Source organism: Phocoena sinus, chromosome 11 (assembly GCF_008692025.1).
Source record: "Phocoena sinus isolate mPhoSin1 chromosome 11, mPhoSin1.pri, whole genome shotgun sequence".
Taxonomy (NCBI): domain Eukaryota; kingdom Metazoa; phylum Chordata; class Mammalia; order Artiodactyla; family Phocoenidae; genus Phocoena; species Phocoena sinus.
Genome location: NC_045773.1, coordinates 61,388,573 through 61,403,949, shown reverse-complemented (window position 1 = coordinate 61,403,949; position 15,377 = coordinate 61,388,573). Strand labels below are relative to the sequence as shown.

Sequence of the window (15,377 nt, the reverse complement as noted above, 5' to 3'; positions counted from 1 at the left end):
GGAGAGGGCAATGCAACTGGCATGTATTTGTTCCTCATACCCTTCTAATGCAATCTGTCTTGATCTCTGTGGTAAACTGTGGGGTGGGGGGTGGGGGTGTGGGTGCTTTAGCCTTACCCCCATGATCTAGGATTCTCTCAGCACTGTCTTGTACACGAAGTTGTTGGCTGCCCTTCTTGTGATGGGGAGCAAAGTTAAGAATGACCTATCTGGCCATCTTGATAATGTCACTTCCCTAAACTAATTCTGATTTAGGCTATTCTCTCATGGGACTGTACTAATTGAAAGATTTCATCCCACTTAGTTTCTTTAAATGAAAAATATATAAATTCAATATATCGAGGGAGAAACCTTCCTCTAGAAATGTATTCTTCACTAGTATTTCTACCTAAATTTAAAACTTTGGAAGACCATGGATTTGAAATGCCCCCATGTCTCTCAATTTGTCTCTTTCTTTCCCCTTATCTTCTAACAGTGAATGGAACTCTGCATAACTTTAAGTGGCTTTGACATTCAATCAAGGAATCTCAGAGATCACTGAGTCAATTCTCTGATCTTAGAGCTGAAGACACCAAAGTTATGGATGTAGAAGCCATCTCCACCCAGCTTGGACTTTGTATACGGATCACTTCCTGTGCAACAGGAAAGCTCTTTACCAGCCTGTTCACATTCTCTATGGGGGGTTTTACTGTCAGTCAGCCTAGTATCTGCTGAAAAAAATTTGCCAATCCTGTTGTCCTTAATCACACGTATGAAACACATAGAAATGGCACCATTTTCCTTACATTATATTTGTACTTTAGTGCTGCGTATATGTTTACATTCTAACATATGTCTGAAAGTATGGGGTGTGGCTTATTTGAAATATGGGGTCCTAATAAAATTTAAGCAGGCTGAATAAATTTCCTGAACCATTTTCATGGAATATGAAATTACAAGTCCCCTGCCACTCTCATCCTAACCTTTTCATTTCTATAACTGCAAGTGATCCTCAAGCAATATTATCCTTTCTCTCCAGCTTTGATATAAATGCTTTTTTTTTTTTTCACTTTTGTATTTTCAAAGCAGGTCAGTACAATGTAGAAACTCACTTGTAGACATTTAATGATTTTCTTTCCAAACTAAAGAAAAGAAAACACTACTTCAGTGTATGGAAGCCTGAACATTAAAAGGATATACAGAAAGATAATTACAAGTGTACTTTGTAGATACATTCTACTCCTTGTAGAACGTATCTACTTTGTAGATAGATCTATTCTACAGTTTTTTTTTTTAACATCTTTATTGGAGTATAATTGCTTTACAATGGTGTGTTAGTTTCTGCTTTATAACAAAGTGAATCAGTTATACATATACATATGTTCCCATATCGCTTCCCTTTTGCGTCTCCCTCCCTCCCACCCTCGCTATCCCACCCCTCTAGGTGGTCACAAAGCACCGAGCTGATCTCCCTGTGCTATGCAGCTGCTTCCCACTAGCTATCTATTTTACGTTTGGTAGTGTATACATGTCCATGCCACTCTCTCACTTTGTCACAGCTTACCCTTCCCCCTCCCCACATCCTCAAGTCCATTCTCTAGTAGGTCTGTGTCTTTATTCCCGTCTTGCCGCTAAGTTCTTCATGACCTTTTTTTTTTCTTAGATTCCATATATATGTGTTAGCATACGGTATTTGTTTTTCTCTTTCTGACTTACTTCACTCTGTATGACAGACTCTAGTTCCACCCACCTCACTACAAATAACTCAGTTTTGTTTCTCTTTATGGCTGAGTAATATTCCATTGTATATATGTGCCACATCTTCTTTATCCATTCATCTGTTGATGGACAGCTTTTATTCACTTTAACTCAGCAGAATTCAACAAAATTCATTTTAACCTCCATTGCCTAATCATTTAATCCATAATTCCTCTACTTACTAAAGACCACCATCTCTATTTGAGTCCTGAATTACTAAGATGCCCCAAGTTCTGTTTACCAATTTACCATGACCTAATCCCACCACAACTATCTCCTCCTTCAATACTTAGATCATGTTTCTAAAACTCAAATGCTTGCAGGAGTAAACAAATAAGTGGGACACATGAAAACGAGATCTAAGAACTTAGAGCACACCCAGTCAGTCAGTGTGAGCTGGAGAGGCTGGCCCTATTTCAGGGGCTACTTGTACCTTAGTTCCAGCCTATTTTTGTCAAGCCAGAATATGAACACACTTTGATAACCAAGTTAGCACTTCATGAAAAGCCACAGCAAAGCAGGATTCTCGTGAGAATTCTTACCAATTAAGAAGGTAAACAATCAATGGCTGTATACCTATTATCTGTTTGTTTAACATTGCGCATCAAGATTGAAGGAAAAAACAATACACATATTTGCCATATTTCCTTACTAACGCTCTCTTTCCAATTGCACATTTCAAGTCAAATGGCCAAGAGGGTCTCCTTTTCCGCCTCCTCCTTACTGTTTCTCCCCTTTTTTGCTCAATGCACATATAATATTTCCTTAAGGAAACAGTGGTTTCATTTTCACTTCTTCATAATTTAGTGATATCTTGCCACCTAGACCACACATGAACTCACTCACCTGGAATTTCAGACAAGAACACATTTCTGGTTTCCTGATATCGTGGTTTTAAATAAACACCATAACCACATTGGCAAACCTAGTAATATTTAAAAATCACAATTAACTTTAAATTAACATGGTTTCAGACACACTGGGAACTCTTAAACCTTGGGGAGTTCTGTGTTTTTATTTTTAAGCAAACAAGGCAACAATGAAGTACGATGAACTTCAGAAAGTTGCCTTTATCTCTTTAATGAAGTTGTCTCAGCAATCAAAAAGAATCCTCTTTCTTTTTAACAATTTTTTAGTAGATTTGCTATGGGTAACACTGTTGGCCTTCTTACAGCTGATGTGGGTCCTAATTTTTTTCACTCTAAGGTCTGTTATCTATAAAGCCTTGTGTATTTTCAAGGGGAAATGTTCCAAAATGTCTATGTAGAAAAATAAATAAGATTTTTCTTTCCTTACAGAATAGAAACAGTATTCTTTTAATTTGGACCTTCAATGAAAACAGTGGGTTTTGGTTACTGCAGCGAATGTTTCCTTTAAGAATGTTTACTGAACTGCAAACATTTTACTAAGAAATGTGAGCTTTATTTAGTTATCTGTTGTTATTATGAGATCAAAGTAAAAGAATCTAATCCTCAGAGCATACTCTTCAAACCTCAACTTTTTTACCTCAGGAAATTGAGGTCATAAACATATTTTCCATATCCTGCAAGGAAAGTTTTTCCCCAAGAAATTGCTCAAGGTATTCAAACATTTACTATAAATAGATTTAAATGTTTTAAACACAACTAAATACAAGAATGCTCTGAGAAATTTGAAGAAGTACTATTGATTAATGAAGAAATGAGTCTTGGTGAGACATAATTTCTGGAAGTTATGCTCACCACTATACCACCAATGTGAGACTTATAATTTCTGAATGAAGGGAGGAAGAAAGATTGATAGAACACAGGAAGAAGCATTTCAAAATCAGGAAGAAAAACAGTAGCACATATTACAATGATTCTCAACCAGGGAGGAAACCTAAATTCGTAGGCCTTCCACATAAAGAAAATCACCAAATTTCATGTTTATACAAACAAAAACCTGGATAAAAGGAAAAGCCTGTCAATTTCTTGGATGGGGAGATGAAATTCTTAAGTCAATCCTCTCTAAATTAGTCTAGGTATTTAATAAAATGGATATTTGGGGGATGAACTTTGGGACAAATTCAGTTTAAAATTCAATTAGATAAAGTTTATAAAAATTTAAACAGGTTTGATAAAATGACAATAAAAGGGTCATGCGATACTAGATTTGAAATCTAACATAAAGCCATGTTAATTAAAAGTATGGTACTTACACGCATAAATGACCAAAGGGACAGGAAGAGGTAAGATAAACTGGGTTGGCATCCTTGTTCTACTACCTTTCAGTTAAAGGGTTTTGGGCAACTGACCTAACCTTGGAAAGCCACAGTTGCCTCATGTAAAAAGTTATAGTTATAAAAAAATTACTTCATAGGATTGTTACAGGGACAAAATAAAATAATGCATGTAAAGCATAGTTTAAAAATTCAATAAGTATCAGCCAATGTTTTCACAGAATAGAAACTCTAGAGATCAACTCAAGAATATAACAACATAGTATGTGTCATAACTGAATATTTTGTATCTCTGAGGAAAAAATAGGTTATGTAATGAAGGGATAGCAATGTGTTTATATGAAATATAGATTCTCATCTTGCATCATGAATAAAAATACAGTACGGTTGGATGAAAGACTTGATTATAAGAAATAAAGTCAAAGAAAAGATAGGTAATCAGTTTATATAAGTACTAAAGGTTTGAAGAACTCAAGGTCCTTCTCAGCAAAATTCCAAAGGCAGAAGCCATAAAGTGAAGACAGTATTATCAGTGTTGGTCCCCGTCTTCCTTTACCCAGCATTTCACACTGAGGATCACCTCCTCTTTGATAGACTTCTTCCTTTAGAGTCTTGCACTCAAGACTGTCTTGGTTTTCTCCTACCTCATGAGTCACTCTTTCTGTCTCCACAATATCCTGTTTTCTCTGATCTCTTAATGATCAATATTTGGTGCTCTATCCTTGGTCCTCTTTCTTCTCTATCATCTCATGCATTCCTTGGAATTAAATACTATATATACTCTGTTACTTCTAAATTCATATCTTTAGCAAAGACTTCTCACCCCAAATCAATTCTTATATAACCAACTGCCTACATGTAAGGGTAAGGGGAGGGGAGGGAGTTATAGGAATCATGAAGTGCAGTTTATGTAGCTCAATATGCTATCAAATATTAATTTGTTTTATGTATATACATACATACATACACACACACACACACACACACACACACACACACACACACACACATCAAAGAGGCAGACCTCAGAGATCCTGCAGATTTGGTTCCAGACTACCACAATAAAGCAAATATCATGATAACACAAGTCACATGAACTTTTTGGTTTCCCAGTATATATATAAATGATGTTTACATTATACTGTAGCTATTAAGTATGCAATAGCACTATGTATAAAAAAAAAACAATGTATGTACATTAATTAAAAAATAATGCTGTTGCAAAAATGGTACCAATAGACTTGCTCAACACAGGATTGCCACAACACTTCAATTTGTTTAAAAACATCAAAATAAATAAATAAATAATAAAGCAAACACTAATAAATTGTGGTATGCCTACATACATATATATGTATTCATATATATATGAATGAGAATGACCTATTTTGGTAGCTAATACTAATCTTCCTTCTGAGCTAGGATTATAAGTAATTACTTTTTCTTTATACTTATTTATATTTTCAAAATATTTGAACATCAACATTATTTTTTAGCCATTAAAAACCAACCAGTAGGAGGAGTGATGTCACTGTGATGACAACATAGGTCATTCCTGCCTTTGCTCACCCTTCCAAGAAGAACAACTAACAACTATTCATGGTCAAGACACCACTGTGAGAATCCTAGAACACAGGGATGAGGCTGAGCACCCCTGCACCACAGACACCAAGAGACCCCATTAGAAGGTAAGAGAAGTGGCTACACATTGATCACCTTGCCTATCCCCCAGGCTGGAGCAGCATTATGCTGAGAGCTCCCTCCTGAGCCTATGACACCTCCAGTGGGAAAGAGAGCCCAGGGAAACATCCAGCCTCCACCCAGTGTTGTGGGTCGCTTTCTGGGAGCCCCTACTTTGACTTCACTCCACAGGGATTTCAGAAGAATCTTCAGGGATCAACCACTGGGAATCTGACCATGACAGAGAAATTGGGTGGGAGGGCGGGGCTTGCAACAAGAGAACGTGGATCTTGGCAGCTCGAGTTCCTACATGCAGAACCTAAGCAGTAGTGCCAGCCAGCAGTTTTGCTCAACTGCAGAAACCAAGTTCCTGTTGCAGTCTGACCAGGGAAATGGATGGGTGCAGGTCTGCCTAATTCAGTTCCTCAAAAACTGACCTGAGTTTTGGTGGCTCTAAGAGCGTGATTTGCCCATTGCCAGGGAAGGTAGCTGAGTCACAGCCCAACAAGCTTCAGAGTGTGACTGAAGGACCTGACCAGAAGGGCTGGTGAGAACACTTGGAAGCTTCATAGTCTGGCAACACTGGAGCCGAGAGGCAGGCAGGCAGTGCTGATCGTCCACAGAGCAGAGCTATTACTGGGCAGGGAGGTTTCCCCTGCTCCACCCTGGCAGGGGAATTAATCCATAGCCTCACCCTTGCCATTTCTATTCAACATAGTGCTGGAAGTCCTTGCCAAAGTAATCAGGCAAGAAAAAGAAATAAAAGACATCAGAATTGGAAAGAAAGAAGATAAACCATCTCTATTTGCAAATAATATGATTTTATATATTGAAAATCCTAAAGACTCCACCAAAAAACTGTTAAATGTAATTAACAAATTCAGTAAAGTTGCAGGATACAAAATTAATGTGCAAAAAATCAGTAGCATTTCTGTACACTAACAACACATTATCTGAAAAAGAAATAAAGAGAATCATCCATTTAAAATAGTACCCAAAAAATACCTAGGAATAGGGTCTTCCCTGGTGGCACAGTGGTTGAGAGTCCACCTGCCAATGCAGCGGACACGGGTTCGTGCCCTGTTCTGGGAAGATCCCACATGCCGTGGAACGACTGGGCCCATGAGCCATGGCATCCTGTGCCATGTGCATCCAGAGCCTGTGCTCCATAATGGGAGAAGCCACAACAGTGAGAGGCCCGCGTACCGCAAAAAAACAAAAAACAAAAAAAACTTAGGAATAAACTTAACAAAGAAGTGAAAAATCTTTACTCTGAAAACTACAAGACACTGATGAAAGAAATCTAAGGAGACACACATAAATGGACAGATTTCTCATGTTCACAGATTGGGAGAATTAATATTGTTAAAATACCAATACTACCAAAAGCTATCTATAGATTCAATCCAATCCCTACCAAGATTCCAATGACATTTTTTATAGAAGTAGAAAAAACAATCTTAAAATTTAAATGGAAACAAAAAAGCAAAAGCAATTCTTTGAAAGAAGAACAAAGCAGGGGATATCACAATTTCCTGATTTCAAGCTATACTATAAATGTATAGTAATCAAAACAGTATGGTACTGGCACAGAAACAAACAAATAGATCAATGGAACAGAATCAAGAGTCCCAAAATAAACTAAGTATATAAGTTCAACCAATATTTAACAAAGAACCCAAGAATACTCAATGGAGAAAAGACAGTCTTTTTTAATAAATGGCACAGGGATAACAGATATTCACAAGTAATAGAATTAAACAAGGCCCCTGTCTTAAATCATTCACAAAAGCTAACGCCAAATGAATTAAAGACTTAAATGTAAGATCTGAAAATGTGAAACCCCTAGAAGCAAAAGTAGAAAAAATGCTTCTTGACAAGGGTCTTGACATTGATATTTTTGGATATGACACATAAATATAAGCAACAAAATTAAATATGCACCCCAATGTTCATAGCAGCACTATTTACAACAGCAAGGACATGGAAGCACCTAAGTGCCCATCAACAGATGAATGGATAAAGATGTGGGGTATATATACAATGAAACATTACTCAGCCATAAAAAAGAATGCAATTTGCAGCAACATGGATGAACTGAGAGATTATCATACTAAGTGAAGCAAGTCAGACAGAGAAAGACAAATATCATATGATAACAGAATCTAAAAAAAATTATATAAATGAACTTATTTACAAAACAGAAACAGACTCACAGATGTAGAAAACAAACTTATGTTTACCAAAAGGGAAAGGGCAGGGGAAGGATAAACTAGGAGTATGGGATTAGCAGATAAACACCTCTGTACATAAAATAGATAAACAACAAGCACTTACTGTATAGCACAGGGAACTACATTCAATATCTTGCAATAACCTACAAAAAGAATCTGAAAAATAATATATAAACATATATAGGTATAACTGAATAATGTTGCTGTATACAATATTGTAAATCAACCTACTTCAATAAAAAAATAAAATAAGTGGGACTATATCAAACTAAAAAGCTTCTTCACAGCAAAAATAAAAAACGATCAAAAAAGTGAAAAACAAACCACCCACTTGGAAAAAGGATGTGCAGAGCATACATCTCATAAGGAGTTAATATCCAAAATAAATTAAAAAGCTCATAGAACTCCATATCAAAAAAACCAAACACTCCAATTTAAAAAATGAGCAAAAGACCTGAATGGACATTTTTCCAAAGATGATACAAGAATGGTCAACAGGTAAATGAAAAAAAGCTCAATATCACTGGTCTTTAGGGAAATGCAAATAAAAATCACTATGAGATATCACTTCATGCATTTTAAAGTGGTTATCACCAAAAAGAAGGGATAACAAATGCTGGTGAGGATGTGGAGAAAAGGGAAAATTTGTGCACTGTTGGTGGGTTTGTAAACTGGCACAGATCCTAGACAAAACAGTATGTAGACTCCTCAAAAAATTAAAAATAGAATTACCATATAATCAAGGGATTCTAATTCTGAAAATATATCCAAAGGAAATGAAAAACTATCTTGAAAAGATATTTGTACCTCCATGTTCACTGCAGTATTATTTACAATAGTCAAGACATGGAAACAATCTAAGTGTCCATTGATGGATGAATGGATAAAGAAGATTATATATATATAATATTGTATTATATATTATATATATTATATAATGGAATAGTACATATAATATCATATATAATATTATATAATGGAATATTATATATAATATTAAATAATATATAACATATTTATTATATATAAATATATAATATATTAACATATATTTATATAAAACATATAAAAATATAATGTAATATATAAATATATAATCTCGATTATATATTATATATAATCATATATTATACATTATATATTACAATTAACATATTATATAATATTTAATAAATAATGTGACTATATACCACAGCAGTGGTAACTATAGTCATCATGTTGTGCATTACATCTCTAGTACTTTATTTACCTTACTACTGGACGTTGGTACCTTTTGACCACCTTTCTGCAATTATACATTATACATATAATATATATAATATATAACATTAATATATCATTAATATGTTAATATAATTTAACTTTAATATATTATATTATATCATAATATAATACTATTAATATGATATTAATAAAATATATTTTATACTATATAATATATGTTAGTGAAATATATATTATATAGTATATTTCGTTTATACACTGTATATTATATATTATGTATTATATATTACATATATTCTTATATTATAATATATTAAACATTACATATATTATTTATATTTCATCATATATAAAATATTGATTATATTTAACAAAATATCAAATATTATGTGTAATATATATTATAAAATATAATTAATATATTAATATATGATTATTTTATATTAATATAATTATACAATATATTATTTATATAATATATTTATGTATTGCATTATATTGTATATAATATATACTATATAAAAAACATTAATATTATATAATATATTATATAATATATTAATATTTCTAACATATGATATAGGTATATTAATATATATTTTCTTATATTATTATAATTATGTAATATAATATGTAATATATTTTATATATTATATATATACACACACGCACACTTGTTTTTGTCATTAGTGGTGAGCCTACAACCATGAATTAGTTACATTACAATAGGCCAAAAACATAGTTATGAGAATAATACTTTATGTTCAGTACAAAACTACCAATTTCAAGCCAATATTCTTAAGGAAAAAATCTGGGTCATGTTACATTAATGGGCAAGAGTATAAATATTCTAATGTTTCCTTGTAAATAGATATTTTTGTGAGAGAAAATAATAAGAAAAAAGAAACTTGAAATGATATTCAAAAAACAAAAAGCTTAATGTGTTCCTATACAAACAACAGAGCAAAACAGCAAGATTTCCAAATTAAAGGCGCATGTGTTAAGATGTGACAAGTACTTGATTGAAAATAAGGTATTGAAAACGAGATTAAAACAATCGGATGAGATATTTACAGAATGAATTAGAGAGGTGCTCGAAAATGTAGTGAGTTCTGAAATTTCCACCTTTTATGTCAAAGGAAAAATCATATCGTATCCTGGCCCTAATCCCCATCAACAATGATCAATTTTTGTAACATTTGCCTAACTGATCAGCATGGATTAATTGCCATGGGAGAGGCAGAGCCGTTTGGGGCATCTTCTTTCTCGGTGAGTTTCAGGCTTATGATCTAAGTGTAACTCACTACATAAAGATTAAATACTTTCATATTTAGCATATTAGAATCAAATTCACACGCATTATTTTTAAACACTGATTACTTGAATTCCCGTTTAAAATGCCATCTAGCTCAGAAGGAGTTTTTTTCTAACTGCCCCTTCTGTGTATATAGAAAGAGATAAAAGCTATATTATCTCTGAAAAAAAACCTGACCAATTACCTATAGTCAAAATCAGAGAGAAGTTTATATTAATAAAAAGATGTTGGAGATAAACAAAACAAAATTATTCACGTTTTCTCATTTTTATCACTAATATAAGCAATCCAGCCACTTGCAAAAACAAATAATAGAAAGGAACTTTTTTCACCTTTTCTTACTGACATTTATGGCTCAAAGCCCTGTTTTTAAGCACTCAAAAATTGGACGGTGTTAAACTTCTGCTGGACTCCCTGTTCTCTTTTATTTACTTATTTTTGTCTTAAAAGTAGTTTTTAAATACTTGATAGTATAGTTGATTTACAATATTGTGTTTACCTCTTTTATTTATTTTTTGATGATAACTTACACCTCATCCCACCTGAGAATATTTTCAACATAATACTGTCCTGGAGAAAGTTAATTGTGTAGCAAAAAGCAAACAAGCAAGAAAACAAACAAAAACAAAAATACTATTTCATACTCAAAAAGCTTCTGGAGGTACTGAGTTAAACTAAACACTTTTCTCCACAGCAGGACTGCTCCGAGATTTTACATCTGAATCTAACATCTAAGACAGTGTCTGATAAAATGAATATTTGTTGAATAAATTAGTGATGCATTTTGTAAAACCTATGTAGGAGCATCCAGTTTTCAACTTTTTGTTTTCTTTCTTGCTTGCTGATTTCTATTTAGCTCTTTAGTAGATGTTGAATAAATGAATAATATCTAATTCATGTATTTACAAATTTACACATTTGCAAAGCAATGCTTTATGCCTCTGGCTCCTTGAGTAATAAAGGTTATAATATTATTGCTATTAGTATATCAGCAGTAGTAATAGTTTTAACTGTAATGACGGTAATAGTATGAAGTATCAACCAAATGCAGTCACCAAGACAAATGTTCTAGAAACTCTGCACCTCATCTCAGTTTTGTAAAATCTGAGGACATAGACATCATTGTACACATTCTATAGGTATAGAATTGAGAAGAGAATTTGGAATTCTAAAAATTTTCTTTGAGAACCTCAAAAACAAATTACATGAGGAAATTGTTTGGTAGCATTTAAATGTGGTTTAGCAAGAGTCAGTATAAAGAAATGAATGCTTTGTTGTAAAAATTAGGTAAATGATTTGGTTCTTCTAAAAGAGAATACTAAACATATGGAAAACATCATGAGGAAAGACACATTAGCTAAATGTCTATTAAGTGTAAGAGAAGAAAAAGGCACATGGCATTTCTTTAGGGGAAAGCTAAATATTGCCTGTTCTACTCTCTTTGCTACCAGTTAATGGGGTACTGTTACTTGTGATATTGGAACTCATTTGTTTTACTCTGTTTTTACCCAGTTATGAAGACTCAGATCATTTGAGTGAAGAAAAACAGAGACTGTGCAATTGTTTAGTGTTAAGTAGATTAAGTAATTTGTTCACTGGTGTTTTACTTAGGTACTTGGGAATATGCAAAAGGGTGAGACTCAATTTTTACATAAAAAATTAAGACAAGTATATTGGGCCATGTACATTTCTTCCATTACTGAAATGCTGTATATTTTGTCACCTCATTTTCTTGCTTTTTTGGGTTTGGGTGGTTATAAATATCCCCCACTCAAATCTATAGTGTCAATTATTTCTCTATATTAAGGAATATCTGATAATTATGAATTCTTGACTTCCATACAACCATGTACTGCCCTATAAGTCATATGTTTAAGTAATAAAAAAAATACAATAAACCTGGGAACCCAAGAATGATCCTTCTATTACATTATTAGTATGTGCTTTCCAGACTGAGGGGGATGTTCCATTTATAACTCTCATTTGTTTCCTACCATCATGGCCAAGTTTCCACCTACTACATGTCTCCTTGCCATCATTTTAACTTCCAGTTTGGAGCACTGTAAACTGTTTCCTAACCCCTAAATTAAAACAAATGATATCCACTCCACATGCACCAGCAATCTGACTAGAAGCCACTTCAAAGATTCCATTTTAAAGAATGAAGTATGGCCACTGCTTCCTGAAGCCAGAGTTAGCCTAGTTCATAACCAAGTGAGATTTTCTCTGACTTCCCTTCTACTTAAACACTGGCAGGTTTGGTTTTTGTTTTTGTTTTTGTTTTTATTTTTTTCCTAAGACATGTTTTCTCCTCTGCTCAAGGTAATCCTGGTTATTTTGTTGTTGCTGCTGCTTTTATTGGGAAGGGCCCAGGAGGACTCTGCCTCACTCAGCGTTGCCAGGGACCAACCAGTACACATATGTCTGCAAAGACATTCCAAGACAATGCTCCGCTGTCTGTGTGAGCATACACCTCCCCAAACATTTACAGACTGTCTCAGCTACACACACTTTCAAAGAGAGCAGAAGTGTATATTTTTTCTTACACTGGCACTGGCTTATCAAACTGGATGAAAGTGGATGAAACTGTTTGAAAATGGATGGCAGCAAACACAAACTCTACAACTCCAACGTTAAATTGTTCATTTAAACTGGCCACTCGGGCTGCATATTGCTTCTTACACAAGCTGCTCTTACCCTCTCCTCCACCCACTTACACTGCCACTACACGTCAAGGTCTGGGCAATGCAACACCACCACGCTCCAAGTGCACTTCCCCAGGCCCCTCGCCTCCCTTCTGCCCTCCCACCTCACGTACATGCTTAGAGCTTGTGCACATAGTAAAAGAACAGAAAACACAATGACAGATACTTGTGGACACGTTTCCTGCTAACTTGTGCCAAAGAGCACAAGAGATGCCAAAGAGCAAAATATCCACCCTTCCCCTGACAGACATACACGCACACATACACACCTAGACATACAGATACACATAGACACATACACACCAATACACATATACATGTACACACACATGCATACGCACATATGCATATAAACATATACACATGCACACACAGAGACACACACAGGCATACATACACACACAGAGAGACATAAACACACACACATACACATACACACATAGACACATACACACACACACACCCCAAATAATTCAGCTTAAATTGAAGATATGTTCCTTCTGAAAAGATTTATATTCTTCCTGACCATCTGTAGGTGCTACTAATTCACACCCATTTGAAAATAATTTGACTGCTTGAGTCTTTCACATTCAGCAAGCAATGTGAATTTCAACCCTAAACTCACAACAGGGTCAACAAATAGTTATGACATATAAAGGGGGCTTGTCTATTTCTCCTTCACCCATAGCCAAGGTCATTAGAATAAATATCCTTGCTGCCTTCTCCCGTTGCTAGGTGGTTTTTGCTGGTTCACCCTTTTTGACTGAAGGTGTGGTGTTTTTTTGCGGGGTGAGGGGACTCAGCCTTATACAGGTTCTGGCCTGTGCTCCCCATCTTGCTTGGGCCCAAGGTTCTTTCCTGTCCCCACCCCGTACTGCTGTTACAGTATGGATGGGCAAATGCTCCAGAATTGCAGTCCGCATCTCTTTGTAAATGGAGATTCTGCAGTTCATCTAATTCAGCGAATGTTATAAAGCTCAGGTTCCCCTCTGAATACAATAGTCGTCTTTCAGCTCCTAGGACATGCTCTTCCCTCTCCAAGGCCTTTTGCCCAAGTGGTGTTTCATGTGCTTGAACATTCTTTTCACACATTGATGCCCATACACACACACAAACGCATGCACACACGCACACACATACACACACACACACACACACACACCCCTTATTGAGGTTCCTTTCTTCTCATTCTTTATATCTGATTTTAAATCTTACTTTCTCAGACAGCCTTAACCGTCACAATCACAATGGGGTAACAGCAATATTTTGCAGTGGGGCATTTTCAACAGGCAGAAAGTTTCCAGAATCAGATCTTTGGGTTCCCAGAATGTGCACTATAGCCCTGGATCCCAAAACCCTAAACTCTCACTCATTATATAATAAATATGCTACATGAATAAAAAATGACTCAAGCGTTACCGTCTAGAGGATATATCCATATGAGAAATGAGAGAGATGCACAGACACACACACACACAGACACACACACAGACCTCTCCAGGAACTTGCTGGTGAGGAACACTTAATAAGTTACAGTTGCAGCTGAACACAGAATCCTGAAGTGATGCCTAGTTCTCTATTGTTTTAGAAACTAGAATAGAGAAGGAAAATTGTCAAAATGCCCCAAAGTCCATGGGATATCATTTTTTCTTCTAATTCAATACAATGTTCCTTGCCTGCTTCCAGAGGACAAATAAGGATTTGTGCACATATGTTACAAAGTCCAAATAAGCCCTTGTGGGGCTTGATATTCACAGGTTTTTTTTAACTTCTTCCAAACAACTGTGCACTGCAGGATGATGACATTAAGCTTTATGTATTGATTTTCAGCCTCACCAAAATGCTTTCAGACACTCTTATCTTTAGTTGTCAAAATCTTGGGTTCGAAGAACATCCAGTGAAACTTTTTATCCGAGTTTAAGAAATAACATCAATTTAAAAATAAATACATTAAAATGCAATTTATATCTATTCCTTTCAATAAATACATTAAAAAGAACTGAGGTATCATTAGAATGTAATAAGCAACTCTTAATCCTCCAACTTTCTAGCTCTCTTGATTTTGATCAGAATATACTTGATAAAAACCAGGGGTTCTTTCAAAAGGATGCTTGCCAACATCAAGAAGACATCTTGCACAAAATAGTCTGTATTTCAGCACACCTCCTCATCACAGAGCACCAAATTATCCAAAAGAGCATAAGTTACATGATTACAACAGTACACGCTACTATCTCTGTGCTTTGCACTCCTCAAAAATGCCATCATTTTTCAATCTATCA

At 34.8% G+C, this 15,377-nt stretch overlaps 1 protein-coding gene across 3 annotated transcripts in view; it reads right to left on the bottom strand.

Annotated features, from left to right (window-relative positions):
• The window catches only part of HMGCLL1 (3-hydroxymethyl-3-methylglutaryl-CoA lyase like 1), a 136,313-nt gene that overhangs the window by 35,465 nt on the left and 85,471 nt on the right, over positions 1-15,377 (bottom strand). The window lies entirely within an intron of this gene.